The sequence below is a fragment of the Cygnus atratus genome, chromosome 12 (assembly GCF_013377495.2).
Source record: "Cygnus atratus isolate AKBS03 ecotype Queensland, Australia chromosome 12, CAtr_DNAZoo_HiC_assembly, whole genome shotgun sequence".
Lineage (NCBI taxonomy): Eukaryota > Metazoa > Chordata > Aves > Anseriformes > Anatidae > Cygnus > Cygnus atratus.
In genome coordinates, this window is record NC_066373.1 from 8,002,174 (window position 1) to 8,020,285 (window position 18,112).

An 18,112-nucleotide genomic window follows, 5' to 3' on the forward strand; every position below is an offset into this window, starting at 1 on the left:
TGCAAAACATTAGCTTTTACTCACAAATAGATATAACCTGTTCTTTTCTGCCTCTATGTTACTCAGATCCTTATATGTTGTTAGCCCAACCCCAAAAATACTAAATAGTTTTACTTGCTAGAATACTGGGTCAGATTCTCAAGTAGTACAAAGTCCATGGACCTATGATTGACACTTTCTGTTAAGCATCCTTAGCACGTTCTCCATGTTGTTGAAAGAGCAGTTAATAAAAAAGCTCAGGAAGGAAATGGAAAGTTTTCTGTAGAGCTGCAGAGAGAAACTACTCTGAGGTAAGACAGAGTCAAGATGGCCAACACTTAGAATATTTTGCTGAAAGCATTTTATTGTATTTATTTATTTATTTACAAAACTCAAAATCTCTTTTAAAACTTAGTGTTTTTGGAGCCTTAAGTATAACTGAGTAAAGTCTACGCTTTTTTTTAAGTCCCAGAGTTTCATTCAGCCCATCCAAAGGCTGTGTGGAGTCATGCCCCAGGGACCTAAGGCCCTTTCCAGTTGGCTTTTTACGTTGTCTAATCAGTCCTGTGCCACTGACTTTGTGATTTCATTAGGGATTTCATCTCCAGAATAATCTAACACTGAGCAAGATCCCTGACCTCAGAGCCATGCTGCCTCATCGCTAGCTGCGTGCAGAACAGACCAAGAGAAAGTTACCAAGCTGACTGCTAGGAAATCAGATGCTCGCTGTGGTTCAGTGACTCCTGTTGAACACAGTATGGTTTTGCAAGAGTGCCTGTTTGCTGCAGAGCTTTTTCTTGATAAAACCAGATTTTTGGGAAAGAGAACATGAAAGAAAACTTTTTTTTCCAGAAAGGTTTTTAAGCCAACTTGTACTTTTTAATCCCTTGCAAAATGAAATAAAATACAGAACCTAAAAAGCTATGAAAAATATACATAGCTAAACAGTAATCTGTATTAAATGACTGTCCCATTTGTAGTATGTACTATTTTTTATTATTAAGTGGCAGAAAAAGGCAAGAAACAATAAGCCTATCTACTTAGAAATCCAGTGATCTCAAATCTACAGCAAATAAAGAATGAGAGTATTATGAAGTCAAAAGAAAATGTAGGAGAATGTTTTGACTAAAAATACTTCAGTTTTTATATTATTTTAAAAAGGGTCATAGAATTGAATATAGACTTTACAAAAATTGCAAACATCAAGGATTCTACAGTATACCACATGTCTAGGAAAATTCCAGTTTTATTCAATGTATTAATATCAGTGTCAGATTAGACAACGTATGCTGACAAGGATATAAATTCCATTCTGATCTGAGTTTTTTTTTTTATATTAAATTATATAAAGCAATTTACACTTCTGTCCAATTCTGTAGGAAATTAAAACCTATGATTATCATTTGCCTAACAGCATGAATGTTAAAAATTAAAGGCTTTAAATAATGGCCATCATGCATTTCAGCCATATTTCAAACTTTTAGAAAATAATTCATTTTTGGCAGACCATCTGACAAGTTCACAACTTTTGAACAAGCATTATATTATGTGTCATCTGTATTCTTTTGTTCATCTCATACCTATCAATTTTGTTCATCAAAACCTAGGACTGTTTAAAACATGGAAGAAGTTTGGCATATTATTTGGGTCACTTATGGAAATCAAGAACATGATTTAGCACTAATATACATAAAAATGACTAGAAATTATGCACCACAAATCCAGATCAGTTTGGGGCTTTTTAAACTTCCATGTATAATACAAAGCATTTTCACAGTGAGGGACAGAAAAATTCAGGTGAAAAACAATTACAAAATGGAAATCTAGCTTAGTAGAAGCTATGTAGGAAATAATGTTATTCTCATCACAGCAGGATATTGGTAAATAAGAATTACATCTATGAATGTTAATTTTTAAAAACAAAACCTAGTATTCTCACTTCAAATGCAAACTCTATGCAGTTCCGAGTTCTGGTCAAATTTACTGCAGAGCTATAGCACCACCACATAAGGTATGATCTGTTTTTTCAAAAGAAACAAAGAATAGTCAATAGATTAACTGAAAATAAATGGAAACGCTACAGAAAGTTATTTTCATGATTTGAGAACGGCTGAAGAGAGACATTTGGAAAGCAAGCATCTTCTCACTGTAACTGTGGCTATCACACTCCTTCCACCAGGATGGGGACCTCTGCAGAGAAAGCAGCTGTTCTGCAACACCCAAAAGCACTGAGACATGAGAATCCAAACTTGTTCATTAAGGCATTTACTTTTGAGTTTTGAAGGAAGATCACCCACTGAGCATTCGGTACATTAAGGATGAAAGCTTATCTCTGTTGGAACACATCTGTACTACTTCTGTACTACTCCGAAGCAAGGAGAAGTGTGTGGTTGCCTTTTATAGCTAAAGGCTATCTTTTATATTCAAATTCAGATGCATCCACACTACCGGTAGCCGCATATGTCAAGTGTAGACATGTCCTGACCTTTAGTGCAATACTTGCTACTGCTAATACCCGAGTTTCCTCATTTTGTGACCGGTTGGCATTAGAGATTGGAGCCAGAACAGAAGCCTACATACAAAAAGAATATAATCAGGACACAGGTTTGACTGCATACCACGATGGTATAGACTAGCCAAGTTATTCCTTATCAGGGTTTAGTACTGTTCCATCTTCTGCCACCACTCATTTATTGTTACTACTTTCAAGGAACTATTCAGAGATTTGATTCCATGACTTAGATGCAAAGACTTTGGCACAGCAACATACCTGCCCAAACTGGACACCCGCTACAGTCTTCTCCCATCCCTCAGTTAACTGAGAATTCTGCATTTAGGAAGATTTTCTAAAGCCAATAGCCAAACCTGCGCACAAGCTAGAACAGCATACACCATACTAGAAATAGTCACCTAGTATTCATACCATTGCCTCATCATCTTCTTTCAAAAACACAGCCAAGTTGTCCCCTTAATTTTCTTATTTTTGCCTTTGTACTTTGCTCTCTGTAATGTTAAAAAGCTTGGAATAGGAGTGGAAGAATGACAAAAATCCATTACCATCTATCCACGAAGGGTTTTTTTTGTCCTGCATTATTGCGTTACGGTAGCCTGGAAGAAGCATCGATCTACAGCTCTTTATTCCTTGTGCATAACCTGCACTACCTTTACTCTGTTTTTAGTTTTGCATCATCACAAATGACCTTCGTGGAGAAGAAAATGCTTTACACATGCACCAAATAGGTTAAAACTCTTCATTGCACGAAATGCAATTAAGAAGTTGCATACCTCATTCCAGTGCAGGACAAGTGTAGCAGGGCCACCAGAACAAACAAGCTACCTGCCTTAGTGCTCAGATACCTAAGCTGGATAGTGACCCGACTGCTCTCTGAAGAGCAAAGCACAACAGGACACAAGTTCCCTGGCTTTTGTCTAGCTGTATGCTTCAGATACTACTTCTATGGAGACCTACTGCCAAGTGACTGCACCAGCGTGGTGTAATTGGGGTTCTCCTGACCCCCACGCCACCCACGCTGCCTGGCCCTGATCCCCTCCTCGGTGTGCTTGAAACACAGAGCCCAGTTCCCTAGCGGACGAGCACCTGAGCGCAGCTCACCCTCTGAAACGGGGAGCCAAGCAAACAGCCTGGGTGCTGTAGCTGGATGACACCGAACAGGACCACAGCCATCACACCCTGGGGCTTTGGCCCTGGCTGTTAGAATAAAATGCCTCTTGCATGTCAGGTTTGCATAGGGAGTTCAGCTCACACATTATCCTTAGCCAAAAATGGTCTCTGCTGCAGCAGGGGCTCGGGCTTTAATGGGATCGCCAGGGAAGTGCAAACAGTCTCTTGCAATACTGCTTCTACCCACGCAATGCCAAAGCAACTCCCGGCCTCCTCAGAGGCTCACAAACAGTTGCAGCTGGAAGGTGACGTGCAGCATTTTAGCAGCACTTGCAGCAATACCAAGCCATGATTGCTAGGGTGTTGCTGTGAGTAGTATAACTCGAATTTGCACTGAAGCAGGATGACAAACATTTTGGAATGAAATGGTGCTGCCTGCATAGTTGAGCTACTCCTACCAAGCGGTAAATGGAGGCTGCTGTGCCCCCTCACGGGTGGCAGTCAGCAGAGGATGCCCCTGGAGGCCTGGCTCACTGCTGAGCAGAGGGAAGCACACAGCTTGCTCGGCAGCACTCCTGTTGCGTGCTGCTGCTCCCTCAAGTGCCTTTTTCTTATTCTAAAATGAGCACATTACTTGCCATGTTCGACAGGTATGTTTCCCTTTCTTCCTTGGCATCAGAGCTTGCCTACAAACACAAGGCTAAATTCAGATAGTACTGTAAAAAGATCTGCAACCTTGCTATTGTCAAAAATCAATGGCTTTGCCATTAACATGACTGTGAATGAAGTCAGCACACTGAAGTAACTTTCCCTGAAAATAAACTTCCTCAATCGCATCTGACAGTGATTCAGACTTGCAAATCCATGCATACAGTGGGTGCCCTACATCCCCTTTACACATAAGATCACAATTTCACAGACTTGGTTCTGCTTGCAGGAACTTATTGCCCCATATAGCAGAACAAAAGAAACAACATGACATAACTCTGTCAAGGGACTGTGCAGTGTGATTCCAACACAACTTAATTTCTGCTGCTTACTTCAATTGATGTGACTTATTTTCCTCTTTCTTGACACATACCAACTCTGACTCTCCATGGCTCAGAAGACTAAATTCAGAAGTGATGTGTAGAAGATAAGTTAGGTGTCTTCAAATAGCTGTTGGAGTTAATTTTATCTTACTGCTTAAAGGAACCAAGTACGTGTTATTTAGTACCAAAGTAAATATACTTTGAAGCATGTTCTTATGAGATAAAGTTCTTCTTAATAAGATAAAACATGTTTTACCTGAGGAATATTCGAAGTCCAACTCCTTCCAACAAAGAAAGCAAAGAACATGTAAAACACATTAGAAATTAAAACAGATATTTAGATTAAAATTATCAATAAATATAATGGCAAACAGCTACACATCATTTTTTCATATGTATTTCCTGTAGATGATTATTTGAAATGTTGAATAGTTTTAACAGAACATTAAGTTGCACAAAAAATTCTCAAAGTACAAATAATGCTGGAATTCTGAACCGGAGTGTGGGAAGAGAGCAGGAGAATAAATAACAAACAAAACCAACATCACAAATGGCTGCCATCTCCTCTAAATTTGGTATTCTCAATTTTGGGGATTCATGAAACTACATTAATGACACATTGTTATTTCTAAGCAAAAACTACAGAGTTGTTATTCTGAATTCACTACTGCTCATAATACCGCTTTGATTTGAACTACGGAATATGCAAAATCTGCCCCCTTAAACATGAAAAATAAGACAACAGAGGAAACGTAAATAACACAATTGCTGTGTTTTCCATCTTGTTTTGTAAGAGGAAAATACATTAGCAAAAAATAATCCTGCAGTCTGCTATACTGGCTGTCTTATCTATTTTTGTTTATGTTTTGTTGAAATCAACACCTTCTATCAGGGTAAGAAATTCTGTTTCATTTGTTTGCTCATTAAGAACAAGAAAGTGCATAATCCAGAAAGGGTTGATGTACAGATGAAGCTGTCAAGAGCAATACAATTTCTAACAGTAGTTTCTCAAATGTGATAATTACTATTTATTTTATAGGCTTACACATGACATGCCATTATTAAAGTAACTCCCACTTCAGCTTTTATTATTAACCACACTTTTCAATCTCTTATCGACCCCAAGCAAAACTGTATTTTTCTGCACAGCAACAACAAAAAGCTAACACTCAACATTTACTTTACTAGGAATTATTCTCAGAGCTATTTCCACATTTTAAAAGGTGCCTCATTTGAAAACACTGATGGCATCCATTAGAGATTGAAATTGCCCTTTAGAATTGAGTGGATAAATCATCATACTGTAGGGAAAACCAGAAGGAATTTCAAAAGCATTTGGAGCTAGTCCAGCTGAGATCCCATACAGATCAATGGGGGTTTTAGCACCACTTCCATTGGCAACAGCAATCAAAAGGGAAGAGTCAACGCAGGCCCTTCATGTGAAATACCTGCCTTTACATGGGGGGAGAACAGGGATAGCAAACCTGGACCCAGCACAGTTAGGTCAACCCACAGCTGCTTTCAGAAACATTTTTTTTTTTTTTGGCTGCAGACCCCTCTGTCTCGCCATTGATCATTACTATTTTATCCTCCTTTATTATTTATTTTTCCATGAGTATGAAGTGATGACCTGCCACAGCTCTGGTTTAAGCCAGTGTTCTGCACACAGTTTACCACTGCACATAGAAGCAATACAGGTGTGCTGTCACCTAAAGGCTGCGAATGCACAGGCACCAAACTACTTGAAACCTCTAGGGGTAAATTCACTCTTTCTTAGGCCTATGGAAATGGATCTGCTGCATGGTCATACAGCAGAAAAGCAGGGGAAGACAGTGAACCCAGAAATGAAGAACCCAGAGATGAAAATGAAAAAAAAAAAAACAGAATAAATTAATGCCAATAGTCACAATATTAGGGAGAAACTCTTGGAGGAAAGAAGGAAGGAGAAAGACATCTGATGGATTGGGTGACAGAGCAAGAATAATACTAAGAAGGACCAGCAATAGCTAATAACAGGAGCAGAGCAGAACATGGAGGTTTGTGTCCAGTAGAAAGTGAGCAAAGAAGAGTTCAGAAGAGCAGAAAATTAAAAAAAAACAGTCCAGAGATCACCCTCTAGATTCGTAAAAAGGAAGGGAGTAAGATCAGAATCTTATGGACTGAGATCTTACCTGACCCATGAAATAATTGTTCTTCCTTGATGCTTTTACATCGATTTTTTTACATGGATGGTAGATTTTTGATCACATGTACTTGCAGAGATGCAGCACTGCAGCAAAGCATGCTAGCAACATCACAACAATGTTTTGCCAGACATGTTTGCTTTTCTTCTGCCAAGCACTTAGCTTTTCCTTTAATAGGAAAAGGTCTTGACAATCCCACCACTTTTTCTTGATGAATAAGCCAACTACAGGTTTCATTCGCTGGTCAAACAGCACGCACACAGTCATGCTGTTGCCATGCCCCTTCATGCCTACAGTTTTGATAAACATATCAGTATTTGTGGGAAAATCCAAGCACCCACAATGATAAAGTTCCTGAACAGAGGAGCAGTAATGAATATAAAAGGCATGCACACGACAATAAAAAGAATTATCCTGCAAAATTTTGCTACAAAACTGTGGACACAACTGTGTTCAGTTATGGCCAGCAGCAGGGGAGGTGGTCAGAAACTATCCACTGACATTTCTAAGACTTCTTTGTTCATTTCCTTCTTTTTATGGATTTCTCTGCTGCACTTGTTTTGATATGCTTTTAGTCCAGTCAATTTTGCTGCTTTTTTTCATTAATTGAAAGTCATAGTCAAATTTTTAACAATGTTAATTTTTGGTGAAATAACTTTTTTTTGTCTGAATTACTATAATTACATTCAATGCACTCCTTTATTGCAGCCTATCGTCCAGATGGCTCTGCTGAAGAAATGGAAAAGCTAATATAATATACAAAGACGAAAATTACCAGTAGAACTGATATTGTTTAAGTACTGAAGATTTTTTTCCCCCAGACAGATAAAGTGCAATATCTTCAAAACTAGCATCCATATCCTCTGATACAGAAAAAAGCAGAGATTTGTAAACCCTCAAGAAGCACCTTTGATGTTAAGGTTTTTGTATTCCTTTGATCAGAGATTAGTTGCTAAAAATGCAGCAAAAAGTATCGCTTACTGATACACAATGTTTAGTTCTTAAAGAACTCAAGTGGAAACAGTGCCCAGCCCTCCCATACCCGATTTGTTGGCCTCCACAGCTGAAATGGAACTCAATTGTAAGCATGAATAAGTAGAACACTAATCTATAATTTCACCTAAAACATTTCCTAAATTATCTCTTATTTAACTGAAGGGAATATGATAAACAGGTCTCAAATGAGCATTGGCATGTTCTACTATGAATTTCATTATACCATTGAATTCTAATGTTTCAGGAGAGGCGTCACTTAGAACTTAATTAATATTCACCAAAACCCAGCAACTGTAACAAAATTCAGAACAGGATATAACACCCATCTCTTACTGCATTTGTCAGATTGCATTGTCAGACACTGGAGTCTGAAACATAACTGAAATGGCAAAAAAACACTTTCAGTCCTAAACACATTTCTTAATAAGTATTAAGTTTTTGTTCTTAAAAGCAAGATCCCTCAACATAAAATCATCATTGTGAGAGAAACAGTAGCTGTTACATGGACATGGAAATGGGATGCAGCTTCCTGAGATCGTGTTTAAAGGGAAAACTGAACTGACACTTCATTACTGTGTTAGTCATTCCCTTTTTTCCTGTGCAATAGATGGCTGGGTTGTATTATTATTATTATTTTTAACTTTATTTCACACTGCTATCTTATGCATGCAATAAAGATACATATATATCTCAGAGGTATTTTATATAGTCATGTAGAACTGCATCATAAGATACATGAACAAGGAGAATACAATGAAAATCTACACAGTGGGAAAAATTGGTTTGTCTTTCCTCAGAAGGTTTGACTTTGCAATTTCTGCTACATCATTTTTCTCACAGCAAAAAGAATTATATCACTTTCTTACTTCACAACTATGTTATAAGGGTTGGTTGGTAAAGCACTTTAAATTCTTGGATGAAAGCTGCTAAAGAAGTGCAAATAATGTCTATTTTAAAAATAATTTTAACCTCAGAGTTGTACTTCAAAAATCTCAAAGCTCTTGTGACAATCTTGTGAAATATAAAAGATTAAGAATTTGGATTTACATATGCTAGGAACGATTGGGATTCTGCCTTAAATAGTGCTGAGGATGTCAAGAATATTTTAGTTTAGGTAATCACTGAAGTACAGAATCCTTAACCACATTGATGACAACAGCAAGGACAGCTTTTAAGGCTCTCAGTCACCTCTGTCCAAGCTCTCCCACAACACCATACCACCTCCACTTTCCTCCTCACTTTTACTGGAGTAAAAATACGTCAGACTAAATTAGCAAGACTAGGAGGAAGAACCAGAGAAGAAAGAATCTAACCATTGAAATATCCGAAGTTCCTCCAGCCCCTATTCTCCACTCAGGTATGAAGAGATGGGAGCTGAATTATAAGCCATTTGTGCTTCAGACCCAGTGGTGGCATGGGGGAACCACCTCTCTCACATGGAGATAGAGTCGTAGAGGCTGCTATTCCTTTTTTTCCTCCTGTATTTTCAGATTCACTGCGAACTACTTGAATACACTAGCAGCTTCAACTATGTTTCTAGTACATATGGACAATAGTTACTGACAATCATTCCATCTGACAAGTCTACCAGCAAAATAGCTGAGAAGTGGACTCCAAAACCAGAATCACTTCTCACTTCCAGCGCTAGGCATCCTTCTCCAGGTTAAGGGAGCAGAGGGAGCAGGCGGGGATGAGCAGCCCTGGAGCAGCACAGAGCCCACACTGTACATGGTGACACCATGATGAGGCCAATCACCTGCCTACACCGGAAACATCTGAGGCTTTTCATGTATGCAGGAGTCCAAACTGGTTCTCTTAGTGAAATTTTAAGGAAAATCAGTACAGCCTTCTGTTATGGGGCTGTAAAGCAGGTTGGCTACAGTATTTACATCTCGCTAATTATGTTATTTTGTCAAGTGGATGTCATCCAGTCTGAACTGAGAGATGTTGCCCCCACATCATCATCCTGCTAGCTCAACATCCAACTTCATATAGCATGACAAGGTAACATTTTTGTGAACAAGCCTAGTGTCTGTGATCTGCTTTCGTATGAAATTAGTTTCTTCCCAAATGCCTGTTATTCCAGTTGTTAAATTACTTTAAGTCATGCTCCAAGGCATGTATAGTATACTACAATCAAATAGGAACAACACTTTGCATATCATTAAATGCCAAATTCTTTTTTGCTACTCTAGAAACAGAACTGCAGCCAGAAATGTGAGCTTTCTATGCTTCTTTGCAATTCCAATTGCCAAGTGAACATAGGCTGGGGAAGCAGTGCTGCCAAGTGTCAGTGCTGCGTTAATATTGTTATTATTCTCTGGGAGTGAAGTATATAATGCTATTTTCTCCAAAGGCATTATTGATACCAAGGATTAGCATTATAATTTGTATAATTATTGCAGTGCCCACAAGACTCCATGTCATCAAATATTTATCCAACTCAGAATAGTTGAGAGCAAGTGATTTTAAAGGCCCTACTGGACCTTTGGAAAAAAAAAGTGATCAGGTAGCTCATTCAAAACATAATACAGTACTGTTACAGGATGCTTGAGAGATATTTGGTCTCAACCTTGAAATCTCTTCACATTACTCCTCTTTATCAAGCCCACCCCCCCCCCCAACCTGTCTAATTTAAAGTCTCCAGTGCCCTCTACTCACTTCACATGACCTGTCCCCCAGTGTCCACTGGCTGCTTTTTCTGCTTTAGGGCTCTCTCACACCCATACCTGCCACAAAATGCAGTAGGTAATGCCTTATCATCCAGCTGATATTATTTGGTAACAGCAAGGCATTCAATGACAACATTACTGGTTTGCCTTTTTATTTTTTAATGGCAACAGCAGGATGCCTTCTGAAAAATACTGTTTCATTGAAGTATATACACTGAAATATTACTTAATGAGAAAGACAAGGCATTTTGTCTAAAACCATATAATTGGAAGTCAGTTGCAACTCTTTCAGGCTTTTCTTCCAATCTTTGTTTGAAGAAGCAAGGAAGTACCTTTACCTAGGCTCCAAAAACAAGGCAGACTTAAAAAAAAAATCCTGTACACAGTTTTAAAAAAGTGTAAGTCACACACCTTAGAATAGTTGTTCAATGACATCTTGGCCTTCGAACTCCATGCTCCAGTACAGGTTGCACTAAATTCACAGGAAGTGCCTGACTTTACCAACACGAGCATGGGATCCAGCATCCAGGCCCTACGCAGCTTTTGGGCTTCAGGATCAGTGTTCAATCCAGTAGTAAATTTATGTGCAAAGGAGGACTCATACAACCTATTTAACATATACCTACTGTTACTCTGAGGATTAGCCCTGATTCACCTTCTACCTTTTCTCTGTATTTGTTAGTTTTGAAGAATCAACCATACAGAACCTTAACAGAAAACATCAGTTTCAAACCACAATATATTTGCTGCTGAGTATTGGGTGTCAAACTGCTACAAAGCGAAAGTCTTGATTAATTAACTAAATTGTAATGAATAAAAGCTGACTTAACATCTAACATTTAGCAGTGAACACTAAGTTACATAGCATTCACCCAGTGCTAATGCCCTTGAAAAAATCCGTCCTTTTGACTGTTCCGATTGCATGAAAAAAAGGACTGTGCTACCTCAGTAGCTGGCATTACTTTAAGAAATGAGCATTTCTAAAAATTAAGTTTGTTGAACTACAAAATACTTAAGGCTTCCTAAGTCCTTAGAAATGCAAATGCAATTGCTCCGTCCTGTAACAGCTCAGTGAATGATACCGAGTCATTGATCTTTCCTTTGCTTTCCTTCCTGCCTTTCTTTGGAGACTTCTCCATCTCCTTCTCTCCAGCTCAGGGAGGTCAGCTGCTCTATCAGCAATAAAAAGAGTAGAGCAGAGCCAAAGCTGACACCACGCTGTTACACTCCTTCACAGTTTAAATTGGCTCATAAAAGGAAAAGTGCCTCCTTTTTAGATGCAACTAATGACTCTTCAGATGAAGAAGTTTGATGTAACAGCTTTCGTACATGACTGATATTTATAAAACCAAAACCTCTGGAAATACCCATGACGACAATCTTTTTTCCCCACGCTGAAAAAGCAAGATGATTATCACAAAACAGCCGTAGATCAGAAACAACCAAAACACTTGAAATCCTTTAAGACTGCATGAATCCTTTCACTCTGCACAAAAGCATCCTGTTTAATCTAACTTGAGTGAAACTGAGGCTAAGAAGAACGCACTCTCACATTGCTGGGACTTCCTGGCAGGGAGAGTAACTGAGAGAACTGGAAGTCAATGACAAGTTAGTCAAACACCTAGTGCATGCTGTTTAAGAACACACGTGGCAAAGTACATTATAATAGTTAAGCCTTAATAGAGTAATCCTACCCACTTCTACTTCAGTCTTGAAAAGACTCGTATTTGGAGTTGTTCGAGTAGATAATATTGAAGAGATCAAAAGCAGGACCCAGAAAGTAACACTTCATTGGACACCAGAGCAACTTAACAAGATACTACACAACTACAGCTTTAGTAATCAGCACTGTAGGAGAAACAGTGCAGTTACAACTGGGGATGTTAGCAACACCTTGCATTACTATTATCAGAACCTCTCATTCCTATAGTTTAGAGGTGTTTTGTTGGTCTTCTACCATAACAAGCATAGGCAACGTTACTTCTGCAAGTATCTACATCTTTTCCTTTTATAGATAGGTTTGTGCATTTAAAACTATCAAATATACCATATGCTGCCTTGTACTTTAACCCCACCCCCATGCCCCCAAATTGTAGATTATTTCTAACAAAAACTCTGGAACTGGAAACATGATAAAGGAAGCAATATTATGTTCTTACAAAAATAAATTAAGAAAACACGATCCCTTTTCTCTTAAGTGGGTTCCTATACAAAACAAACCAGATCTTTGAGGAATATTTCCTTTCAAAATAATGATAACTTGAAGGTCACTTTGGAAGCTGCATAACGAATATTAAGTTTTCCAACTCCAGCAAGGTGACATAAAGCTAACTCATGCAGAGAACATAGCCCAGGACTTTACCACACTGAAATATAATCTGTCAGAAAACTCAGATGACTGACTTCTGTTTTATTTTAGGTAAACAACTGAACTTATTCCAAGGCAACTCTCATGTACCCACCCACTAATTTATATTAATAAAAGCTACTGCTAAATAAGTAGAGGATCACTAGTTTCTAACTCTATTCTCCTGTTAGCTTGTCTTAACCAAAGCTGTATCACAGTAATTGCAAATGGCTTTACTATCATTAACATTACTAAACTTCAGAGAAAGCAGTCTGCAGGGACATTAAAATAAGATCAACTTCGCAAAATTAAAAGACTCAACTCATCTTTAAGGCACTGTAATGCTCATTAACAGCAATTGTTTTCTGGTTGAGGGTGTCTCTTGGTTGTAAATCAGGGAAGACGCTACATTTTGAGCTACAGCACACAAATCAACCAGCTAGGGCTTCTGGGGAGGAAAAGAAAAATCAGAGGCTGGTAAACAATTCAGCTCAATGAAGAGGTATTGAAATGCACACCCTTGTCAACCCAGAGACAAGATTTACAAAAAATACTTCATGTCACATGGTAGCAATTAGGGAAGGAAACAAAATTTCAGAATAGCCTTCTGAGTCAACACCAGCAGTTAGCATTGTAGTTTTGTATGAAGTCTCTCCCCACTGATGACAATTTTGGCTTCCTCTTACTGCATCCTTCCTTGGGTGTCAAGATATCTGCCCTTTCTGTAACTGATGCTGAGCAGCATACAAAAGGATTGCAGAGCTTGGGAGCAATCAGCACTTTAAGGAAAATACATGCTACAGTCTCGCCATCCGAACTTTTTAAGTTGCTCTCTTGGGACAGAAGAAACAGTTTTACATTTTTATGAGGAAATGTATTGCCATTATTTAAAAGCAAGGTTCTTTTTGCTTAAGTTTGGAACTATGCTTTAAATTTATTTTTCCTAATTGCAAACCAAACTTTTACCCTTCTTCAGAAGCCGTTGCAAAAATCCTGCCACCAATGAATTCTTTATAATATCTTATGCCTATTAAGAAGGAATAGTGACTATGCGAAAAGCAAAGGAACACCTCTGGAAATACACTGTAGTAAACAGCAGACCTAGCAGGGAGAATGATTAATTAAAAGACAACTCAAAATTCAGGCTGTAAAGCAAAATCTCACCCCAGATGAACAAGAGCTACAGAATAAAACTTAGAATATTTGCTAGGACAATTTTATGATGCATTATGATTATAGTGATCAAATCTTAAAGTTACTTCCTTAAATAGAGAGGAATTTGTGACTTCTCTAAAAGTAAAGGGTTAATGTTCAATATGTTTGCTTGTAAAGTGTATGATTTTAGTAACTGATTAAGCAGACAGTTCTGGCTAACAGCAAAGCAATGAAAGTATTCATTACATGACACCTTACTTTGCAACTGATCTGCTGTGACTTCAGCAAGTTGGCTTTTTTTGTTTTAGCCCCCATAAGGGAAGGGCTTACAAGTGCAGTCCAGTAACATTTTTATTGTGCCAGCATGGAATCAGGTCCATTAAAAAAGGGAAGTTTGCTTCTTGTTTAGTTGCCAACTAAAAGGCCTCCCAAAATAATAAGCAGGGAGCTGACCCCAAGAGGAGTGAATGCCATATCCTCTGTCCACCCAAACAGGCTTTGTATGAATAGCTTCTGGCACTGGTATTTTAAGTAGAAAACTGTCTTAATATCCCAGAGGTACTGAAGCACTACAATATTCTTCAGTGCAAAGGTGAACAAGGAAGTCCCCCTGCCCCAGCTGTTTAAGCTCCAGCAACTTGAATAGGAATTTTGAATGAACTGGGCAAAGAAGTTCTCATCTACTTCATCAGATCTCAGTAAAGAGTACTGAGCCTTTTCCAGATGCTGCTTTCTTGCAGTTTCAGCCATGTCAGTGAGTCCTTTACCCTGGAGGGATCCTTCTGCCTTCCAAGCAAAAATCTGGGTCCTCTTGGTGGCACCTCACACAGAACTGAAACAAAGCCAGCTCAAGGCTCCCTAGGAATTTAAGCAAAATTTTACTTCTACCTAGAGTCCTTAAGGTAGGAAAAAAAATCACTCCCATACACCTATTCCCCCCAAATTAAAGATATTTGTGGGTGAAGGAAAAAAATTAACAGCATTTTAGAGGTTAAGGTGGGAGAGGGATGGGAGAGATCAGGGACTGAAGCAGAATCTTTTTGAGAGATCAGGGACTGAAGCGGAATCTTTCTGTCCTTGGGGTCAGCCTACTTCTTTCATGATACTCCCCTCCACTATCCTTTAGGGATCATAAACTCCTCACTCGTCCTTTCAAACTGCCTTTTATACTACAGATGTGCACCCTCAAGCCTTCTCCAACCTCTACAAAACAAACAGCTTTTCTTCCCTTTCTCCTCCATACTGTGTGCCCTTCTCAGTGCCTTAAAGATGAGGCAAGAGCTACAGCCTTCTCTTACTTCAGGAAGTAAAAAGAGCTCAGAAAAGAAGATGTACGAGCAGAGCAGCAGTTCCAAAAGACTGGATTCATAACTGTGGTAGAGGGAACAGCTGAAGCATGAAGGAGTAGTAAGAGCAAGAGCTCTAACAATAATACTAAGAGCTGAGCTGGAAAAAGCCAACTCCAGCCTCCTAAAATATCAATTTAAATTGTCCTCCCATCCTAGACTGCAACGTACTTTGCTTATGCCTTCAGCCTGCTCTGTGCAACTCCCAGCTTCACTCGTTCTGTACCAAGCCATATCATTTCTTGAGACTCTACTAGGTCCTAATGATGTGGAATATAATGTGTCGCCACTGACTGCAGCTAAGAAATATGCAAAAGAAAATGCTCAACTTTGAAAGAAACTCCTGTCTTAGCACACTATTAAACTAATCATGTGAAAATGTTTATTTGCTATGAAGTCAGTTATTAAACAAATTGGTCCATGCCGCAATGCTACAATACTCTTACATGGTGATACAAGATTTCTTTAAAGTCATGTTGAAAAAGATACACTCAGCTAATGAAATTAATGAGCTTTAATATTCCCTTGAAGTACAGTTTTTCAGCACAAATTTGCTTCATTATCACAGCTCTGTAAGCCTTGTAACACATAATGGTCACTGATCCCATCCAGAACAGTGAAACATTGGCAAAAGTTTAATTGCACATGCACCTACATTTTAAAGCAAATAAGGTAGTCTTGCACACTATTAATATAACTGATGTCTTTTATAATTAAAGGGATAATGTCAAAAGATTAGCTGGAAAGTATTTTAATTAAAGTTTGTAAATTACTGTTGAAGTCATCATTACATGGAAACTCAATGAAAATTAGATGCTTGGTTCTGCATCAGTACAGCAACAACACCAAGTTTTCCAACAGTTGTCACAGAGCCTCAACTCACATGTCAAAGCACCTGACTTAGCACAAATTAAGTGCTCCTCATTGACTTAACATGTCTTGTACTGTAAGGAAAAGAACCAAGCAAGTCTTGGGCACTGCAATATGGACTTGATTTTTGCTCTAAAGCAGAAGATTTAATATCTAAGATTCACATAAAATGTCATTTTAAGAAGTTTATAAAATACATATTCACATACAATACAGTATTAACACCGGAACACTTTCTATGGACACCAGTTTTATGAATGGGTAAAGAGGAACAGAAGGACCAATTTCTCTTGAATGCATTGCCATACAGATTCAAACCCATTCCAGAAAGTCCATCTGAGAGTGTGTTACAATAGCTCAATTTATTAAAGGTTTGCAAGATCTTTGGATAGTACAAAGACTCTGGCAAGTAGTTAACAAAACTAATAAAAACACATTTTTCATCTAGACAGAGAAATGATTAAGCTCATCTATTCTCTTTTCATAAGAAGTGAATAAGAACATATATTTTGTCTACCTTGTCAATTTTTCGAAGCAGCCATATATGACATCAGACTGCATTTCTAGTTTCCTCTATGTTGCTAACATATTTATTCTTATACTCTCCAGGCCATTCAAAGACTGATAAAGATCAAAACCAATAGTTTAACAAAATAGTTGCATGGATGTAGGTTTTAGAGCACTGAAGTAATGTCCCTGAATGACCAGTAACAGTTTTTACAAACACTGTTCACGAGAACCCTGAAATTATATCCCCAGGTGCTACCCATCAGGAAGCAGTAAATGCCCATGGTTTTGTGCAATTGGTCAGGATATATGACAACAAGGCATTTAGAGCAGTAATAATGTGCATGTATAATTGTGGAATCTAAAGGCAAAGGTATTTTTCTTTGCCAACCAGAGGACCCCCAAAGCAGGTAAATTTAAAGGCAACAGACAGACCATGAAAGTTGCATGGAAGGCACATGGTGCCAGAGCTGGGATGGGGTGAAGAGAGGCAATACACGCTCAGTTGTTCTTTTTCTTACCAAAAAGATGTTGCTGCTGAGAGCAAGAGCCCAAGAACTTCCCCCTCCAGCCTCCAGGGTAAGGTGGCCTGGTATTGCAAGTACTAATGCATCAAATCATACTAAGTCCGCTGCAAGTAACTAAGTTCCTTCTATCAATTTCCTTCTATCAATATGGAATTAATGTTCTCCATAAGCAACTTTAAAGAACAGCACAAACTATTTGTATGAACTATTTCACCCTTTATTACTACAGTAACATTCAGCCTATCTTGCCACATACTACAAGTTTATCCTATTTATATCCAGGTTGGACAAATGAGACTACTTTTGTATTTCCCTTCCCGTAACAGTTGCCATTATACTTGCACTAGATTCCTAGACTGCAGTGAATTACAGAAAAGCACACAAACCAAAGTGGACCTTGACATGCTGGAAAGGTCACCTATGATGGCTTTCACGATGGGTAGATGCTACACAGTTCCCAGGTATCTTCCTTTAATAGCTTCATTAGGGAGTCAACCCTTACCAGGATGACTTCACCTGAACACTTGTCATGCAATTTTTATGTGACAGGCATCTTTTGAACTTCAGTAACAGCAGGAATATTTTTATTACTTGCTTTGTTAATTCCTCATGAGTCAGCAAAGTTCAGTTCTGTTAACTCAGCAGGAAAAAAACTTTACTTTTTGTTCTACAAGTCCTGCAAGTGGAGTTTCCCTCATATCAGCTCCTGTAATTGCTGTACTACAGCAGTTTGAAATTTTAAACAAAAAAATGAAGCACTACTTATATCACTTTACCTACCTTCTAAATTAAAATTACTGTTCCTGCAATGATAGGGAGAGTAAAGGTTAGACTGTAAAAAGCTAGTTGACATACAAATCATTTCAAGACATTAGAG